At 34.9% G+C, this 22,445-nt stretch overlaps 1 pseudogene; it reads right to left on the bottom strand.

Annotated features, from left to right (window-relative positions):
• Window positions 1–22,445, bottom strand: part of LOC106838373 (sodium/hydrogen exchanger 2-like) — a 71,850-nt pseudogene that overhangs the window by 6,519 nt on the left and 42,886 nt on the right.

Below are 22,445 nucleotides of genomic sequence, written 5' to 3'. Positions count from 1 at the left end.
AACCTAAGTAATGTGACCTGTGCTGGTTTTAATCTTTAATGAGCCAGGCCTCTAGATAGTTTAAGGCTTTGAAGAAAAGTGGTTTTTCTCCTGCCACCTAAAGTCTAGAGTTATGAAACTCATGTCTCAGCCAAAGCTTTTTATTACTCACACTTGTCTATAGTCTCAAAAACTAATCTTAACCATGAGAGAAGTAAGTGCTCGGTCATGTAACAGTACTATTTGAAGGACACTGGTTAAATCTTTGTCCCACAGATCTCACTCCTAGTGATTACATTCTGAATCTTACTATGAATGAGTTTATCAGATAATTTACTTCAAGACCAGAAACAGAATACAGTTTTCCTTAACAGATGGGCCGAAAGTAGGAATCCTTACACAAAATTAGAGCTGAAATAAGTTGGCCAAGAGACAATTTAGCCAAAATTGATTCGTTTGGAAAAACATCCCAGATCGTCTTCATTGGACTATATGGCAATTTGGAGAGCCGTGGGAGTAATCTTGCAGCCTCTATAAATGATTAAGAATTTTGGTCAATTTTTCTATTTTTAAAAACATTTTAATTCAATTTAAATATTTTACACAGTTTCAGAAAATGAAAACATAGTTAAATTATTAGAGCAGGCATAATTAACTTAAAATAAATAAAAGCTAAATCCACTGAAAATGTCAGCTCTATCAATTTTCTTTTTAAAAACTCTTTAGGTAACTTTAGCTCTTTTAATTCTCTTTTATACCCGTAACCCCACCCATCCAGAGAAAATTATTATTAACGCTTCAGAATAAAACTAAAGCCACATATCACTATGTTTATGTCATTATTTTTCTAATAGTTTAACTACTACTCTGGTGTTGAGTATTTAAGCTGTTCCAACAATACCTAACATATATAATAACATTTCTAATCATCCTTACGTTATATGAAAATTACCAGAACTCAAAGCTAGTGATAGTATATTTCTTTGGAGCCAAATCATCATTTTGGCTAAATGGAAAAGTCATCCAGTATACTTTCAGTCAAACTGCATTTAGTCAATTTATGTGTATTACTTCAGTAATGTTGACATGTTGCCAGGATGCTGACTTTTCAGGTTTATCACTGATCGTATGTGGTCCCCAAACCAACAGGAATTAGAATACACTGACACATCAACTACTGAAAACTTCTAATTTAACAGATTGAAAAAAATATCATTTTATATGGCTAAAGCCAAACGGAAAAAAATACCATGGTCTCCTATGACCAGCTCATGTTTCCTCTGCATAACTAGGCACAGTATTAAGCTAAATTGTGATGCCAGGATTATGGAGTTAAAGATATCTCATTGTCTATATTATGGTAAAGATTTCTTCCTCTTCTCTCCTCATACTAGAGTTAAAGATTATCTACACGTTATAGTTTAGAAATAAAATAGTATTGGAAACAAGATTCGTTTCATCTCCTGAGTTTTCACACAAAACTATATATGCAAACCTATAGGGGCCGCCCCATGGCCGAGTGGTTAAGTCCGTGTGCTCCGTTTCAGCACCCAGGGTTTCTCTGGTTCAGATCCTGGGTACGGACATGGCACCGTTCATCAGGCCATGCTGAGGCAGCATCCCCCATGCCACAACTAGAAGGATCCACAACTATGTACCGGCGGGCTTTGGGAGAAAAAGAAGAAGAAGAAAAAAAGAAGATTCCCAACAGATGTTAACTCAGGTGCCAATCTTTAAAAATAAATAAATAAATCTATAGAAATCCTGGCCTTTGTATCTAATGCTAGCTTTTGTTGGGTCTTAATGTTTTATAGAAAAACCTCTTCATTTATCCCTGCTTTTATTTTCTGTCATCTATTTTTCATAGTGCATGGGCTCAAAGTAAACTTTTGGTCCAATTTTATTTAAAAAAGATGTTTAGATGAAAAACATTTTACAACCCTAGAGAGATTTTCCTGTGGGCTTAGAATAAACTAGAAATTGCCTTCTATGAACTTGAATGACATTTAGCTGGTGGTTTCAGTGTTAATGTACAACTTAAGTACATTTTAATGGATAATAAAGCATACCCTGGCCAGCTTTATTATTCATCCTTAAAGCCCTAAGCAATTTCCCCAATGTGCCCCTCAGTATTGCTAGAGTAAGTTTCATAGTCTTCAAAGAAAAATCTACAATGAGTCTGTTTATTTGTGGAGGAGGAGGAAGGTAGAGATATAAATGTCCAGAAAATATGATAAACCTGTAAACTGAATTTCTAAGCAGACTATAAAATGTAAGATTAAAGAGACAGCTCAGTTTAACTAGCAACAAAGCTGTGATGTTTTCAGGATGAAAAGTATGCTGCACATGTATATTTCACTTCATCACCAATGGACTACGTTTTTAAATGTAAGTGTTGAACTGAGAAGAAAGGTTAGCTGCAGCCAATGGTAAAGTCATTTTGCAAGTGTGGTTTGGCTCACCAGATGTCACCCAGCCTTCACCAGTGTTTGAGGAAAAGACACAAATGGTATATCCTTTCCTACTGGAGTCAACATTCCCCAAGACACAGTCAATACTTTAATAGAATTGGTCCAGACATTAGCAAGATATATACAAGTGTGGTTTAGGATGGGAAGTTGGAACAATAATGCTGAAGGCAGTGGTGATTTTTACTCCTTCTTTGTAAATTGGGGTGAGGCAGGGAGATGTAAACATTCAGAAGTAGAAGAATGAGAGAAATCTCTCAGGTTTCATCCTAGCAATAGCAATAATATTGAGTATTAATTCTGAGTAGTAGTACTAAGAGCATCCATATGTTTGTTTTACTATACCATATTGTAATAGCACTAGTATTTATAGTAGCAGCAGCAGTAATAGTATCATTAGCAGTAAAAGTTAACATTTACTGAAAGTTTATGATGTGCCAGATCTATGCCAAGCTTTTTGTCTACATTATGTCATGCACTTCTCACAGAGGCTAGCAGAAGTTGATAGTATTACCACCTGCATTTTACAACTAGGAATCTAAGGCCTAGCATGATCATATAACTTTCTCAAAGCCATAAGGCTAAGGAGTGGAGCTAGGATTTGAATTCAGGTAGTCTGATTCCAGAGCCTGTTTCTTAACCTTGATATTATGCACCTCCAATATAACTGGAGATATAAAACAGTCAGCTTATGAGAAATAAAGCAAATATAGCATTTAAAATATTGGAATTTTAAATTGCTTGCTCCTAATGCAATCTCAAGTTCAGTTGACATATTTTACGTAAACAAAAATATTCATCATACCTAATGCTCTCCAAATAAGACAAAAAAGTGGCAATGAAACAAATGTAAGGCCAACACCACTCATGGTTCGTTCCAATCGTAGAAACACCAAGAAGATGAAGACAAGAGTGTCACTAACACTACTCCACATCTTCGTGAAGTAATTGATAGTGGTATGGGATTTCTGAGAAATGTTAGCTTCCACATAGCATTTCATGCTCATAGCATAGGCAATAATTCTAAGGAAGGAAAAACTGTGTAAGAGTAATACTTGCATTTGACTTTAAGGAAAAGTGATCACATGAATGTTCTTGAAGACCAAATCAGGATTTCTGTTACTCAAGGTGCCTTACTCTGCTCCAGAATGTGAAAAACACGCCACTTCCCCAGAATTTATACAATAACATTTCTAAGACAATCAAATACTTAGCTTTCAAAATAAACACCATTTTCTAGGTCCTGTTGTGTGCTGAGAACCACCTGCCTTCTTTATCGTCTTTAACATTGTCTAATCTGTCCTCCTTAAACAAGTTTGCACTGACAGATTGCAATCATTAGTTTGCAGCAAATCACTAAGAGGCAGAAATACATCCTTGTAGCCTCTAAAGCACAATAGTGTTATTAATAAAGCATTTTTTGATGCTTGGGTAGGTTTTTACTGTTTTATTCTATTCGCTATGCTTTCAAAATTATGTTTTTATAGTCTTGTTTAATAATTCTTTCCAAGCCTTCCTCAAGGGTATTTCATTGCACCTTTCAACCCACCAAAATGGTTTCTGACCTGCAAGACTTTCTTCCTATTCTTAACTCTTTCAAGGGTCAGATATTTAGATATTTTCCTCACAACTGGGAGGAGGGAGCAGGGTAGGGGAGAGAACATTGTATATGAGATGAGCAACAATCTGTCGGCAACTCACACTAAATTATTTTAAAAATATTCTCTACTAGAGATGTGGGGGAGGGTGATTGCCATCCACATAGCTGCACTCATTTCAGAGAAGACAGAAGTTCTTCCACCTCTAGTGTAACCTTTTCAGAATGAAAAACTCCCCAAAAATGACTTACATTAAAAGCCATACGAGTGAGAATTCTGAACTAGAAATCTGGGGTTCAGACTGAGGATATGGGTCAACTTTGTTAAATCCTCAGTTTTTCTCAGGACCAAACAGCCCAGACTAAACAAACAATTCTAAATCTTGTACGATGGCGCTCAGGGCATAAAAACCATAGGTTGCTAATCCTTAGTTTAGACTAATCTACCCTGGAATTCTACTCTGAAAATGGCCAGAGGATTACCACATGTAAAACCCAAAGGAGGTAAAGCAGTAATCTGAAAGGAACTAGATTAAAATTTCAGCTTTGGTTAGTATGGAAAACAGTATGGAGATTTCTTAAAAGATAAAAATAGAAATACCATACAATCCAGCTATCCCACTGCTGAATATTTATCCAGAGAACTTGAAATCAATGATCCCAAAAGATTTATGCACCCCGATGTTCATGGCAGCATTATTTACAATAGCTAAGATGTGGAAGCAACCCAAGTGCCCTTCTACGGATGAATAGATAAAGAAGATGTGGCATATATATGTATATATATACAACGGAATACTACTGAGCAATAAAAAAGACAAAATCATCCCATTTGAAACAACATGGACGGATTTTGAGGGTATGATGTTAAGTGAAATAAACCATACAAAGACAAATACTGCATGATTTCACTCATATGTGGAAGATAATAAATACACGGATAAAGGGAACAGATCAGTGGTTACCAGAGGCAGAGGGGGTTGGAGGGTGGGCAAAAGGGGTAAAGTGGCACATATGCATGGTGATGGACAAAAATTAGACTACCAGGGGTGAGCACAATGAAGTCTATTCAGAAATTAATAAATAATAATGTACACCCAAAATTACACAATGTTATAAACCATTATGATGTCAATAAAATTACTGGAAAAAAATATTTGAGGTCTAGTTAACCCAGACTCACAAAAAGAGCCTTGAAAAAAGGCTCTTTTTGATTCACCTTAAGCTCATTTAATATCAGTAATAATTAATTGACAGTTTTCCTTAAAGTTACTTCAGGCCCTCTGGGATTGCTCCAGTCAAACTAAATCCACGGAATTCAGTTAGAGGCACATTGATTTAAGACAGTTAATGACTTAAAAATGCCATTTGACAAGCTTAATCCTTGTTCTTTTTTTGACCTACAGATGAAGTTAAAATATGCATATACATATATATACTTAAGTGTAGCTAACATTTCTTAAGTGCTTATTTTGTGATGAGAATATTGTCTAAGTGTTTTATTTCAATTAATTCTCAGATTGGCTTTATGAGGTAGGCACTGTTACTTTCTCTGTGTTACAGGTGAATGAAGCCTAGAGAAGTTAAATAACTTTCTCAGGATCACTTGGCGAGGAAGTAGCAGAGCTGGGATTGAATCTAATCAATCTGTCTCCAGAGTGCATGCTCTTAACCACCTTGATATATATCTCACATATGTATAAGATATTTCATTTGAGCGAATGATAGTTAATGCTGTTCAAGTGTGACACGTTCAATCAACATGATGTTTTGCTTTTCCATTTCTTGGAAGTGTCAGCAAAAATGTCTGAATTTAGTTAGGAAAGCTTTATTGCTCGTATAATTTGCAAACTGGGGAGATGCAGTTTTTAAAACAAATCAAAAGTACACTCCAAAGAGGGTGGGGGAGGGTAGAGCTTATAAAAGCAAAGACCATAGACCACAGGGATTGATTTGAAAGCCCTCTGATTCATTGGTTCCCCTACAGATACTGGTCTTCTAAATCAGCTCTATCAGGTGTTTGGCCATCCATCAAGACGAAATGCTCAGTTGAAACTGATACAAGTTGTTGCTTTTTCCTCCGTCCTGGCATGGACGCTTGACTCTGTTTTATTTTAGATCCTGGTTAGCCACACAGAGTGCACCTTGTCTTTCTCTTTTAGGGATCCTCTATCTTTTATTTTAATTCCACGTTTACCTCTTTTGATCAAAACCTGCCACAGCCAGCATTGATGATTAATTTGGCGTTTGTCCCATTTCGATGCCAGGTAGCCTCTGCCTGTCTCAGGTCCATCTAACCCCACAGCGGGACTCAAGAGCTTAATGAGACTCAATTATACAATCGAATAACTTGGGCCATGCAGGGAAGGGGTCCAGCCAGGTACCTGTTATAGATCAGTGAAGGTCTCAGAGTGGAAGTTCATGGAGGTTTCAGTGATGATCACATGGAGAGTCTGACAATGTTGAGTCATCAAGATTTGGGTAGGATTTTCCAGGAGCATTTGTGGAAGCAAGCCAGAATTATTTTAAGGAACAACCAGATGCTTAGTCTTAAAACCAAAAATAATGATAAGGACCCAGAGACCCAATCTTAAAAGTGAACCCAGACCTGAGGGTAACCAACTAAAAAGATCTGGAAAGCATGAACAAGGGGAATAGGAATGGGGTTATACAGGCAGTATCTTATTTATCGTTAGGCAGAACCATATTTGAGACATAATAATAAATTGTTTCAAAGTATTCAAGTCTGTGCCCTGGAGAGGAGAAATCCACCAAGGTAACCCACATAAACTGGAAAGGAGGAGTTGCCCACGTATCTAACAGTTAGATTGATTTTCATGTGTAGCAAATGAATTAGCCCACTGTAAAAAGATATTGTTATCAGGGGTCCATTCCAATGTGGATTGGAAAACCAAACACAGTGTCAGAAAAATCCTAAGTGACATTTGGACAATATGACAATGGTAATATTAAACAGTCATGGAAGTGGATATACAGGCTTGGTCCAGGGTCCTGGGACAGCTGTCTACAACAGATGTCAGCTACTTCTCTTCCTGGAAGTTGTTATTATGAGTCAGCTTTATTTTAGTGTCTGATAGCAGAGTGGATTTCCTGATATCTGAAGGAGTTGATATGGCCCTTTTCAATGGAGCTCAAGGGCTTCCTTCCTCTGATGTTTCCAGATATCCAGTCATCAGGCTCTAGTCTGTGATCAATAGGATCCTTTAAACTGGATTCTGGGAAAGCTTCTTTAACCTGTTGATGATATGCTCAATCATAGGACATTAGAGACTTACAGTAACTGATCATACTAGCATAAGAAAACAAGGGATCAGCAGAAGGTTGTACACCAACAGAAACTGATTTTCCAGTGATCATCCCATGTGGGGTGAGTTCATGTTTCCCAAAGAGGGCATTGGGAACAGTGAACAAGACCAAAGGCAATACTATAGGCCAGGGAATTCCAGTCTATGGGTATATAACAAAGCCTCAAAGACAATTAATAGGACAAAAGTCCAACATTTACACAAGTGTAGCATAATTTTCCTCTCCACAATTACTCTCATTTTTTTTACCGAAGATTACCACAGTAAAACTAATTTGTTTATATTAAAAACTTGGCCTGATTATTTATATAAGTGAAAATAAGAATATTCACTGAGATACGGGTGACATCAGTATCATGGCAGAGTGAGTAGTTCCCTTTGTCTCTCCTCTGTAAGTTACAGCTAAATGAACATTCATTACCCAACAGAGGATTCCCTAAACAACATAATGGAATGCCTGAGAGATCCATGCAGCTATACATCTGAAGGTTTACGGAGTGGATCCCCAGGAAGCAGTAGAACTAGGTGAACAGACCCCTTCCCCTCCCCAGAGGCAGTGATCCAGGTCACAGATCCTCAAAGAGGAGCTGGCATAACTGTGAGTGGAGTCAGGGACAGCCCACCTGCATGCCAACACTTTTGGAGTGGTAGCCTGGCCCATGGGACCACCCACCTACCAAGGTGGACACACCTACATGAATGCACCCCACTGGGTGGCAGTGGCTAAGCCTGCAGAAAGGTTCCCCACCCACCAAGCACAGCAGCTCATCTGGACACACCCACAAGAGCATTGCCTACCAACATGAAACCACCCCTCCCACCTAGCACAGCAGATCAGTCGAAGCCTCCATCAGAGTGCAGTGGCCCCACCTTTGTGAACAGGACCCACCTGCCAAGCACAGTGGCCTGGCTGTGACCACCTGCATGGACAGAGACCCCACTTGAGTGAGTACAATGCACCAAGTAGCTGAAGCCACTCATGAGAACACAGAGTGGCCTTACTGCCTCAACTACCAGCAGAGGGGGCGGGATCAGAAAATAGCTCCCGTTCCTCCAGTGGTGGCAGGTGGAATCTGTGACTTGATACTACCACAAATGCACCAGCAGAGGATCAATTCATCAAACACCATGAAGAACTACAGTAAAACTGCAGTAGAGAAGGAAAATGACAAAAACTAATACTGAAGTCACAGAAGATTACAATGTAAGTGACAGAGAATTCAAAATAGTTGTCATAAAAAACTCAATGAGTTACAAGAAAACATAGAAAGACAGTTCAATGAGTTTCAGGAAAAAAACTAATGAAAAGAAGGAAAATTTCACCAAAGAGATTGAAACACTTAAAAAAGCAATACAGAAGTTCTAGATGTGAAGAATGCAATTAATGAGACAAAAAAAATACTGCAGAAACCACAAAAAATGGAGCAGACCTTATGGAGGACAGAAGTAATTAATTAAAAGATAGAAACATAGAAATGCTTCAGGTGGAAGAGGAGAGAGATCTACGATTTTAAAAATGAAGAAATTCTTGGAGAAATATCCAACTCAATTAGGAAAAGTACCATGAATATTATAAGTATTCCAGAGGGAGAAGATGAGGAGAAAGGAGCAGAGAGCTTGCTCAAAGATATAATAGCTGAGAACTTCCCAAACCTGGGGAAATACCTGAACTTACAAGTATGTGAAGCCAATAGAACTTCTAATTACATCAGTGCAAAAGGCCATCACCAAAGCATATAATATTTAAAATTTCAAAATTCAATGACAAAGAAAAAATATTAAGGGCAGCAAGGCAGAAGAAAATAGCCTACAAAGGAACCCTTAACAGGTTCTCAGTGGATTTCTCAGCAGAAATCTTACAGACTAGGAAAGAATGGAATAATACACTCAAAATACTGAAACACTAAAATTTTTCAGCCAAGAATACTCCATCCAGTGAAACTATCCTTCAGATATGATGGAGAAACAAATATTTCCCAGATAAAAGCATTTCCCACATAAAATCTAAGGGAATTCATTTCCACTAGATCTACCTTAGAACAAATGATGAGGGGAGGCTTCCTACCGGAAACAAAAAGGCAAAGGTTTACCAAGCTTTGAGAGGAGATCAATAGAGAAAAAAATTTAAAAATTGCAGATCTCTATCAGTATAGGTTAGCAAAAAATAGTAACATAAAAGTTACAGAGAAGGAAATAATGAAAAATAACTATAAACACTTCAATTGAATTACAAATTCACAGCACAAAAAAAGAATAACTTGTAACAAAAATAAAGCAGAGGGGAAGGGGAAAGAGATGATACCTGCTTAGGCTAATGGAGATAAGAGGCAAATAGAAAATGGACTATCTCCTAGGACCAGACAGCTCCCTTGGTGAAGTCTTCCAAACATTCAAAGAAGACTTAATACCTATACGCAAACTCTTCCAAAAAATTGAAGAGAGGGGAAGCTTCCTAATACATTCTATGAAGCCAAAATTACCCTGATACCAAAACCAAACAAGGGCAATTCAAAATAAATAAAATTACATGCCAATATCTGATGAACATTGATGCAAGAATCCTCAAAAAAGTACTAGCAAATAGAATACAATAATACATTAACATGATCATGCACCATGATCAAGTGGAATTTATTCCAGGAAGGCAAGGATGGTTCAACATCTGCAAATCAATCAATGTGGTACACCACATTAACAAAAAAGAATAAAAATCACATGATCATCTCAACAGATGCAAGGAAAGCATTTGACAAGATACAGCATCTATTTATGATAAAAACTCTGAAAAAATGGGTATAGAAGGAAAATAACTCAACATAATTAAGTCCATATATGACCAACCCACAGCTAATATCATTCTCAATGGGGAAAAACTGAAATATGTCCCTCTAAGAACAAGAACAAGACAAGGAAGCCCACATTCACAACTCTGATTTAACATAGTGTTAGAAGTTCTAGCCAGAACAATCACACAAGAAGAAGAAATAAAAGGGATCTAGGTTGGAAAAGAAGAAGTGAAACTGTCACTATTTGCAGATGACATGAGTTTATATATAGAAAATATTAAAGAATCCACCAAAAAACTTTTAGAAATAATAAATGAATACAAAAAAGTTACAGGATACAAAATCAACATATAAAAATCAGTTCCATTTAGATATAATATCAAACAAGAAGCATAAAGAGAAATTAAGAATACAATCCAATTTACAATTACAACAAAAAGAATAAAATACTTTGGAACAAATTTAATCAAAAAGATGAAAGACCTGTACACTGGAAACCATAAAACATTGTTGGAAGAAATTGAAGAAGACACAAAGAAACGGAAAAATATTCCTTGCTCTTGGACTGGAATAATTAACATAGATAAAATATCTATATTTCCTAAAGCAAATTACACATTCAATGCAATCTTTATCAAAGTTCCAAAGACATTTTTCACAGAAATAGAGCAAAGAACCCTAAAATTTGTATGGAACAACAAAAGACCCCAAATAGCCAAAGGAATCCTAAGAAAAAAGAACAAAGCTGTAGGTATCAACTCCCTGATTTCTAAATATATGACAAAACTATAGTAATCAAAACAGCATGTTACTGGAACAAAAACAGACACATAGATAAATGGAAAAGAACCAAGAGCCCAGAAATAAACCCACACATCCATGGACCCCTAATTTTCAACACGAGAGCCAATAACATACAATGGAGAAAGTAAAGTCTATTCAATAAATGATGTTGGAAAAACTGAACAGTCACATGCAAAAGAATGAGGTAGATCATTATCTTACACTATACACAAAAATTAATTCAAGATGGCCTAAAGACTTGAATGTAAGACCTGAAACCATGAAAATTCTAGAAGAAAATATAGGTAGAATGCTCTTCAACATTGCTCTTAGGAGCATATTTTCAAGTAGCATGTTTGACCAGGCAAGGGAAACAACAGAAAAAATAAACAAATGGGGCTACATCAAGTTATAATGCTCACAGCAAAGGAAATTATCAATAAAAACAAAAAACAACCTAACAAACCATATATCTGATAGGGATTAATATCCAAAATACATAAAGTCATACATCTCAACAACAAAAAAGCTAACAATCCAATTAATAAGTGGACAAAAGTTCTGAACAGACATTTCTCCAAAGAAGATATGCAGATGGCCAATAGGCATATCAAAAGATGTTCAACATCATTAACTATCAGGGAAACGCAAATCAAAACTACAATGAGATATCACTCATGCCCATCAGAATGGCTACAATTAACAAGACAGGAAATATCAAGTGTTAGGGAAGATGTGGAGAAAAGGAAGTCTCATACACTGTTGGTGGGAGTGCAAACAGGTGCAGCTACTATGAGAAACAGTATGGAGATTCTTCAAAAAATTAAGAATCGATCTACCATACAATCCAGCTGTTCCACTGCTGGGTATTTATCCAAAGACCATGAAAACACAAATGCATACAGATACACGCACCCCTATTTTCATTGCAGTATTATTCACAATAGCCAAGGCTTGGAAGCAACCTAGGTGCCCATAAAAGGACAAATGGATAAAGAAGATGTGGTATATATACACAATGGAATATTACTCAGCCATAAAAAAGGATGAAATATTGCCATTTGTGACAACATGGATGGACCTTGAGGGTATTATGCTAAGCAAAATATTTCATAGGAAGAAAGTCAAATATGTATGGTCCCACTCATAAATAGAAGATAAAGACAACGATAATCAAACACATAGAGACAGAGTTTGGATTGGTGCTTACCAGAGGGGAAGAGGGAACGGAGGAGGGCAAAAGTAGTGATAAGTCACATGTGTAAGGTGATGTATTATAATTACTCTTTGGGAGGTGAACATGGTGTAGTCTACACATAAATTGAAATATAATGATGTACATCTGAAGTTTATATAATGATATCAACCAATGTTACTTCATTGAAAAAGAAATTGACTATCTCATCTATGGGAACTTTTATACAAACCTCATGGTAACCACTGAACAAAAAATAAGACCAGACCCACGAATAATAAATAAAGAGAAAACCATTACAGAAAATTGCCAAAATGAATTGGCAATCAGAAATACATGAGAAAAGAAAAAATGGCTATAAAGGATAAACAGAAAACAAGAGAGAAAATGAGCACATTAAGCGCTCATTTATCAATAATCACTCTAAATATAAATGGATTGAATTCTCAAATCAAAGAAAACAGAGTGACTGGATGGATTCAAAAGAAAGAACCAACAATCTGCTGCCCCAAAGAACCACATCCCAACTCTAAAGCCAAACAAACGCTCAGCATGAAGGGATGGAAGATGATACTCCAAATGGCAGCCAAAAGAAAGTAGGTGTAGCCATACATGTATCAGACAAAGCAAACTTCAAGATTAAAAAGATAATGAGAGACAAAGAGGGGCAGTATATAATGATAAAAGGGACATTCCACCAAGAAGATATAACATATTTGAATATATATGCACCTAAGAAAGGATCACCAAAGTATACAAAGCGACTATTAACGGACCTAGTTGGAGATAGTCAACAACAGAATAACACTAGAAGCACTCAACACCCCATTAACATCAACTGATCATTCAGACAGACAGTCAAAAAGGAAACAGTGAACATAAATGAAACATTGGACCAGATGGACTTAATAGATATATAGAGAACATTCCATACAAAAGCAGTGGAGCACCCATTCTTCTCAAGTGCAAATGGAGCATTCTCAAAGACAGAATAGATGTTGGGAAACAATGAAACCCTCAATGAATTTAAAATTATTGAAATCTTATCAAGCATCTTTTTGACCACAATGCTACAAAACTAGAAATCAACTACACAAAAAATGCTGGGAAAGTCACAAATATGTGAAGACAAAACAACATGCTACTAAACAACCATTGGATCAATAAGAAATTAAAAGAGAAATAAAAAAATACATGGTGACAAATGAAAATTAAAACAAAACATTCCAACTCTTATGGGAGCAGCAAAGCAGTAATAAGAGGGAAAATTATACCAATACAGACCTACCTCAATGAGAAAGGAAAATTTCAAATAAGTAATCTTAAACTACACCTAACAGAACTAGAAAAAGAACAAACAAAGCCCAAAGTCAGAAGGAGAGAAATAATAAAAATTACAGCAGAAATAAATGAAATCAAGAATAAAAAAAATAGAAAGGATCAAGGAAACTAAGAGCTGGTTCTTTGAGAAAACAAACAAAATTGACAAATCCTTGCCTAGACTCACTAAGAAAAAGAGAGAGAAGGCTCAAATAAATAAAAATTAAAAATAAAAGAGGAGAAATTTCAATGGATACCATGAAGGATTATAAGGAAATACTATGAAAAACTATACATCAACAAATTGGATAACCTAGAAGAAATAGATAAATTCTTAGAATGATACAACCTCCCAAAACTGAATCAAGATGAAATAGATAGTCTGAATAGACCAATCACAAGTAAAGAGGTTGAAACAGTATTCAAAAGCATCCCCCAAAAACAAAAGTCCTGGACCAGATGGCTTCTCTGGAGAATTCTACCAAACCATCAAAGATTTAACACCTACATTTCTTAAACTATTCCAAAAAATTGAAGAAGATGAGACAGTTCCCAAATCATTGTACAAGGCCAACATTAACCTGATACTAAACCCACACCAGGACAACACAGAAAAAGGAAAATTAAAGGCCAATATCACTGATGAACATAGATGCAGAAATGCTTAACAAAATATTAGCAAATCGAATACAGCAGTACATTAAAAGAATCATACACTATGATCAAGTGGGATTTATACTAGGGATGCAGGAAAGGTTCAACATCTACAAATCAATCAACATGATACACCACATTAACAAAATGAAGAATAAAAATCACAGGATCTTTTCAGTAGATGCAGAGAAAGGATTTGACAAGATCCAACATCGATTTATGATTAAAAAAAAAGGGTATAGAAGGAAAGGACCTCAATAATAAAGGCTATATATGACAAAACCACAGCAAACATCATACTTAAAGGGGAAAAATTGAAAGCCATCCCACTGAGAATAGTAACAAGACAAGGGTGCCCACTCTCACCACTCATATTCAACATAGTGCTGGAGGCTGTTGCCAGAGCAATTAGGCAAGAAAAAGAAATGAAAGTGATTCAAAACAGAAAGGAAGAAGTGAAACTCTCACTGTTTGTGGATGACATGATTCTGCATATAGAAAACTCTAAAGAATCCACCATAAAACTATTAGAAGTAATCAATAACTACAGAAGAGTTAAAGGGTACAAAATCAACATACAAAAATCAGTTTCATTTCTATAAACTAATAAACTAGCAGAAAGAGATGTCAAGAATATAACCCCATTTACAATCGCAACAAAAAGGATAAAATATCTAGGAATAAATTTAACCAAGGAGGTGACAGACATATTCACTGAAAAGCATAATAATATTGAAAGAAATACAAGACATGAAGAAACAGAAAGGTATTCCATGCTCATGGATTGGAAGAATAAACATAGTCAAAATGACCATACTACCTATCGCAATCTACATATTCAATGCAATCTCAATCAGAATCGTAATAGCATTCTTCAGAGAAATAGAACAAAGGACCTAAAATTTATATAGGACAACAAAAGACCCCAAATAGCCAAAGTAATCCTGAGAAAAAAGAACAGCATTGGGTCCATGACAATCCCTGACTTCAAAATATACTACAAAGCTATAGTAAGCAAAACAGCATGGTACTGGCACAAGAACAGACACACAGATCAAGGGAACAGAATTGAGAGCCTAGAAATAAAACCACACATCCATGGATAGCTAACCTTTGACAAAGGAGCCAAGAACATACAATGGAGAAAGGAAAGTCTCTTCAATAAATGGTCTTGGGAAAACTGAACAGCCACATGCAAAAGAATGAAAGCAGACCATTAACTTACACCATATACAAAAATTAACTCTAAATGGTTTAAAGACTTGAATGTAAGACCTGAAACTATGAAACTCCTAGAAGAAAGTACAGGCAGTACACCCTTTGACATCAGTGTTAGCAATATATTTTCGAATATCATGTCTACTCAGGCAAGGGAAACAAAAGAAGAAACAAATAAATGGGGCTACATCAGACTAAAAAGTTACTGCAAGGCAAAGGAAACCATGAACAAAACAAAAATACAAAGCACCAACTGGGAGAAGATATTTGCAAATCATATATCCAACAAGGGATTGAAGTACAAAATATATAAAGATTCATACAACTCAACAACAACAAAAAAGCCAAAAACTATCATCAAAAAGTTGGCAGATGATATGAACAGATATTTTTCCAAAGAAGATAGACAGATGGCCTACAGACACATGATAAAATGAACGCATCACTAATTATTAGGGAAACGCAAATCAAAACTACAATGAGATATCACCTTACACCCATCAGAATGGCTATAATTAACGAGACAAAAAATAAAAGTTGAAAAGGATGTGGTGTAAGGTAACCCTCATACACTACTGGTGGGAATGCAAACTGGGTGCAGCCATAGGGAAAACAGTATGGATATTTCTCAAAAGATTAAAAATAGAAATACCATATAATCCAGCTATCCCACTACTGGTTATTTATCCAAAGAAGTTGAAATCAACAACTCGAAGAGACTTATGCACCCCTATGTTAATTGCAGCATTATTCACAATAGCCAAGATGTGGAAGCAACCCAAGTACCCACCAATTGATGAAGGAATAAAGAAGATGTGGTATATACACACAACGGAAAGCTTTTGAGCCATAAAAAAAGACTAAATCTTCCCATTTTCAACAACATGGGTAGATCTCGAGGGTATTATGTTAAGCCAATAAGCCAAAGAAACAAAGACAAGCACAGTATGATTTTGCTTATATTTGGAAGAAAACAAACTCATGGATAAGGAGAACAGATTAGTGGTTACGAAGGGAGAATGGGGTGGGAGGGAAGGCAAAAGGGGTAAATGGCACATATATATAGTGACTGATAAAAACTAGACTATTGGGGGTGAGCAAGATGCAGTCTATATAGAAAGTGACATATAATAAAGTTCCACTGAAATTACACAATGTTTTAAACCAGTAGGACCTCAATAAAACAATTTTTAAAAAAAGAATAGTCAGAGTTTCTGAATTCTGGAGGGATCAGGTAGGGAGAAAAAGTAGATGTTTCACGCTTATTTGGAAAGATATATACTACCAAATTGTTGAAAGCTTAAAAGAAAAGATTATTTAAATCTGGAAAAACAAAACTTTAGAGAATCATCCTTGGTTCATGTAGTCCTATGTAACTAATATTTATTCCTAATCTTTTGTTAGTTTCTTTTTTTTTGAAACTCATCTGTGTCTCTGTTAGAATTCTGTAATTTCTTACCCAGTTCAATTTTCTTATCTGAAAGTTTATCAGAAACCAGTATTCTTGAGTAAGTGTCAAAGTCCTTTCCCAGAATCTCTGAAGATAAAATATATTTGCAAAAGCATCAAAATAACTATCTATAGGTGACAAAAGACAACATAATAATGCAATTGAGATGGAAACTTGGTTATTTTGGTGACATATAACATTTTAAAATAATAACTAGAATTATGTGATAACATTATACAGTACATATTAAAAATTTCATATAATTTTTGAAACGTTTACATTAATAACATATATGCATGAAAGGATATCTATAAAGGAGGCTTAGCATCGCTTATTTGACAAAGTTTCCCCATATAGTTTACCAAATAAATCTAATTATTTTAAGATTTTCCTTTATATAAGAAAAGAGAATATTATTTGAAAAGTCCTAGGGGGCTGTTAGAAATTCTCCAAGTTGCTTTCAGATCAAAAGAAAGACTTTATTTTGAATTTGAATTTGGGGAAGTTTGTCAAAAATATCAAAAGGTTTTAGAACACTTGGTCAAATAGGATCATAGGTCACTGTGAAACAATGCCTAGCTGTCCATTTAACCATGGTGACAATTAAAGATTTTCAAGGAAATACAAAAATTTAAATAGTTCTAAGAAGAACCTTAGCCCTTGTGCTTAAAGACCTGATAAAAACAATACAGGAAATTTATTTTGATAAAACATAAAGTCCCTCCCTCTTTTACTCAAAGGTAAAAAAAATCTTTTCATAATCTCTTTATCAATAGTAGACTAAAAGTTCAAGAAAATTATCCTTTTAAGTGAGAGAAAACCTAATTCTAATTTTGCGCCAGCTTACTTTTGATACTAAAATTTATTTAATTAAATTTATTTTAATCCGCCAATTTGACCATGCATAAAACTCTTTTCCCATATCTCATCTTCCACAAAGCTTCTATAACTTTCTTTATTACATTCAGAACTTGTCCCATGCTTTCCTTCCTTCTTAGTATCTTAGGACAAATTTACTTTCTTAATAAAACAAACAAAAATATCTCCATTTCTTATACCTTTTTTACGGAAAACATACATCTTACTTTCCTTGTATAGAGAGATATTTCCCTCATTTTAGGAGCTTTAGTGATATATAATAATTAGAATTATCAACCTCTAGAAATCTTAATCTTTAGTGAAATCTAGGAAGTAAGAAATTATGAGCTGTCTTTATATTAGCATTCTGTGACTTGTCAGACTTAAAAAATACTTTCTAAAAACGTGCTTTCTCATAGAAAATTCTCAGCATGGCAGAAAACATGTTTATTAAACTCAAATATTTTAAATTTTTCTGTGATAAGAAGCCAAAATTAGATAAACTTGTGTTTAGTAAGTAATATTTTATCTTATTTGGAAATGTTCTAGATAATCAATAGACTTCTATCATTAAATTTAATTTAGTAAAACTCTATGGTTTCATGTTACCAAAAACTTTTGAAGTTATATTTAAGTACATTGGACTAAAATTTTCACCTAAAACCCCCTTAATCTTAATTATATCTATTTAGTTTACTTGTTCCCAATAATTATAGTTAGATTACCTACAAAAATTAGACATAAGACAAGGTCAGCCATCAATTTTTCCTGCCAAAATTTTGTAAAAGGGATAACATGAATTTGTTTGGCTTTGGTAAGCCTGGGTAGAACAAAAGTTTTATATTTAATGCTTATAACTCTAAAGATAACAAACAAATTGGATTTTATATAGAATATTTTACTATGTCACATGATCCTGATATTCATTTGCATTAATTTGTATTATATTTTGAAATAATTTATATGAGCACTTACTTTAAACCAATTAAATAGGATTCTTTAAGAAATTATACCATCTGGGGCTAGAAAAATATCATATATGTAGCATACTTATATAGACGCACATACATAGAGACCACATAGCTAGTGCTTTTTGGGGAGTTCTTTTGTTTATTCTTTATTATTTTTTTGAGATCATAATAGATTATAACATTGTGAATGTCGGCTGTACAATGTTATTTTTCAGTCACCATATGCATGTGCCCCTTTAACACTTATGCCCACCGCAATTCTTTTCCCCTCTGGTAGCCACTAATCTGTTCTCTTTGTCCATGTGTTTATCTTCTACATATAAGTGAAATCATGTGATGTTTGTCTTTATCTGGCTTATTTCACCTAACATAATGCCCACAAGATCCATCCATGTTGTTGCAAATGGCATGGTTTGTTTTTTTTGTGTGTGTGTCTCAGTAGTATTCCATTGTGTATACATACCACATCTTCTTTATCCATTCATCAGCTGATGGGCACTTGTGTTGCTTCCCTGTCTTGCCTACTGTGAATAAGGCTACAATGAACAAGGTGTGCATAAGTCTCTTTGAATTGTTGATTTCAACTTCTTTGGATAAATGCCCAGTATTGGGATAGCTGGATTATATGGTATTTCTATTTTTAATTTTTTGAGAAATCTCCATAGTGTTTTCCATAGTGGCTGCACCCAGTTTGCATTCCCAACAGCAGTGTATGAGGGTTCCCTTTACTCTACATCTTCTCCAACGTTTCTTAATTTTTGTCTTGGTAATTTTTGTGTTTCCCTAACGATTAATAATGTTGAACACCTTTGCATGTGCCTGTTAGCCATCTGTATATCTTCTTTCGAAAAAATGTCGGTTCATATCCTCTTCCCATTTTTTGATGTGATTTTTTGGTTTTTTGTTGTTGAGTTGTATGAGTTCTTTATATATTTTAGAGATTAACGTCTGGTTGGATATACGATCTGCAAACATTTTCTTCTAGTTGGTGGGTTGTGTTTTCATTTTGTTTCTGGTTTCCTTTGCCTTTCAGAAGGTCTTTAGTCGGATATAGACCCATTTGTTTACTTTTTCTTTTGTTTCCCTTGCCTGAGTAGACATGGTATTTGAAAAGATGCTTCTAAGACTGAAGTCAAAGATTGTATTGCCTATATTTTCTTCTAGGAATTTTATGGTTTCACGTATTACCTTCAAGTCTTTAATACACGCTGCATTAATTTTTTGTGTATGGCATAAGATAATGGCCTACTTTCATTGTTTTGCATACAGCTGTTCATTTTTCCAAAACACCATTTATTGAACAGAATTTCCTTTCTCCACTGAATGTTCTTTGCTCCTTTGTCAAAGATTAGCTCTCTGTAAATGTATGGTTTTATTTCTGGCCCTTCAATTCTGTTTCATCGATCTGTGTTTCTATTTTTGTACCAGTACCATGCTGTTTTGGTTACTATACCTTGTAGTATATTCTGAAGTCAGGGATTGCAATGCCTCCAGCTTTGTGTTTTTTTCTCAGGATTGCTTTAGCTATTCAGGATCTTTGTCACTCCACATGAATCTTAGGATTCTTTGTTCTATTTCTATGAAGAATCTCTTTGGGAACCCGGTTGGTGTTGCATCAAACCTGTAGATTGCTTTAGGTAATATGAACATTTTAGTGATGTTTATTCCTCCAATCCATGTGCATGGAATATCTTTTCATTTCTTTATGTCATCATCAATTTCTTTCAACAATGTCATATGTTTCATTTTATAGGTCTTCTACATCCTTTGTTAAATTTATTCCTAGATATTTTATTCTTTTTCTTGTGATTCTTGTGATTCTAAACGGTATTGTATTCTTGAGTTCTCTTTCTGATAGTTTGTTGTTAGAGTATAGAAATCCAACTGATTTTTGTAAGTTGATTTTCTACCCTGCAACTTTGCTGTAGTTGTTATTTCTAATAGTTTTCTGATGGATTATTTAAGTTTTTCTACACATAGAATCATGTTGTCTGCAAAATGCAAGAGCTTCACTTCTCCCTTTCCAATTTGGGTAACTTTTATTTCTTTTTCTTGCTTAATTCCTCTGGCTAACATTTCCAGTACTATGTTGAATAAAAGTGGTGAGAGTGGACTCACTTGCCTTGTTCCTGTTCTCATAGGGATGGCTTTTAGTTTTTCACCATTGAGTATGATGTTGGCTGTGGGTTTGTTATAGATGTCACTTATTATTTTGATGAACTTTCATTCTATATGCATTTTGTTGAGAATTTTTTACCATAAATGGATGTTTGATCTTGTTGAATGCTTCTTTGCATCTATTGAGATAATTATGTGACCTTTATTCCTCATTTTGTTAATGTGGTGTATCACATTGATTGATTTGCAAAAACTGAACCATTCCTGAGTCCCTGGTATGTCTCACTTGATCACAGTGTATGATCCTTTTAATGTATTACTGTATACAGTTTGCCAAAATTTTGTTGATTTTTGCATCTATGCTCATCAGCAATATTGGCCTGTAAGTTTCCTTCTTTGTGCTGTTGTTGGCTGGCTTTGGGATCAGGGTGATATTGGCCTCCTAGAATGTCTTAAAAGTATTCCAACTTCTTCAACTTTTTGGAATAGTTTGAGAAGGATAGGTATTAAATCCTCTTTGACTGTTTTGTAGAATTCTCCAGTGAAGCTATCTGGTCCTGGGCTTTCATTTTTTAGGAGGTTTTAGGTTTATGTTTCAATCTCTTGTGATTGGTCTATTCAGATTGTCTATTTCTTCTTGATTCAGTCTTGGGAGGTTGTATGAATCTAAGTATTTATCCATTTCTTCTAGACTGTCCAATTTGTTGACATTATAGTTTTTCATAGTATTCTCTTACAATCCTTTGTATTTCTGTGGTATCTGTTATAATTTCTCCTCTTTCATTTATAATTTTACTCATTTGAGCCTTCTCTCTTTTTTCTTAGTGAGTTTGGCTAAGGGTTTGTTAATTTTGTTTATCTCCTCAAAGAACCAACTCTTAGTTTCATTGATCCTTTCTATGTCTTTTTAGTTCCTATTTCATTTATTTATGCTCCATTTTTTATTATTTCTCTCCTTCTGCTGACTTTGGGCTTTGTTTGTTCTTCTTTTTCTAGTTCTGTTAGGTGTAGTTTAAGATTATTTATTTGAGATTTTTCTTGCTTGTTAAGATGGGCCCGTATGGCAGTGAATTTCCTTCTTAAGACCACATTTGCTGCATTTCATATGAGTTAGCATGATGTATTTTCATTTTCATTTGTCTCCAGATATTTTTTGATTTCTTCTTTAATTTCTTTTTGATCCATTGGTTGTTCAGTAGCACTTCGTTTAGTCTGCACATATTTGTCATTTTCCAAGCTTTTTTCCTGCATAGATTTCTAGTTTCATATATATTATGGTTGGAAAATAAGTTTGATATGATTTCAATCTTCTTTAAATTTTTGAGGCTTGCCTTGTTTTCCAACATATGGTCTATCTTTGAAAATGTTCCATGTGTGCTTGAGAAGAATGTGTATCCTGATGTTTTTGAATGGAGTGTTCTATATATATCTGTTAAGTCCATCTGGTCTAGTTTTTTGTTTAATTACACTATTTCCTTGTTGACTTTCTGTATCAATGATCTATCCATTCATGTAAGTGGGGTGTTGAGGTCTCCTACTATTTTTCTACTGCTTTTAGTTGCTCATTTATGTCTGTTAATAGTTGCTTTATGTACTTTAGTGCTCCTGTGTTAGGTGCATATATATTTATAAGTGTATATCCTTTTAGTGGAGTGTCCCATTTGTCATTGTATACTGCACCTATTTGTCTCTCTTTGCTTTTTTTACCTTGAAGTCTACTTT

The sequence above is a fragment of the Equus asinus genome, chromosome X (genome assembly GCF_041296235.1).
Source record: "Equus asinus isolate D_3611 breed Donkey chromosome X, EquAss-T2T_v2, whole genome shotgun sequence".
Lineage (NCBI taxonomy): Eukaryota > Metazoa > Chordata > Mammalia > Perissodactyla > Equidae > Equus > Equus asinus.
Note: the sequence above shows the minus strand (reverse complement) of the source record. Positions and strands in the feature narration are given on the sequence as shown.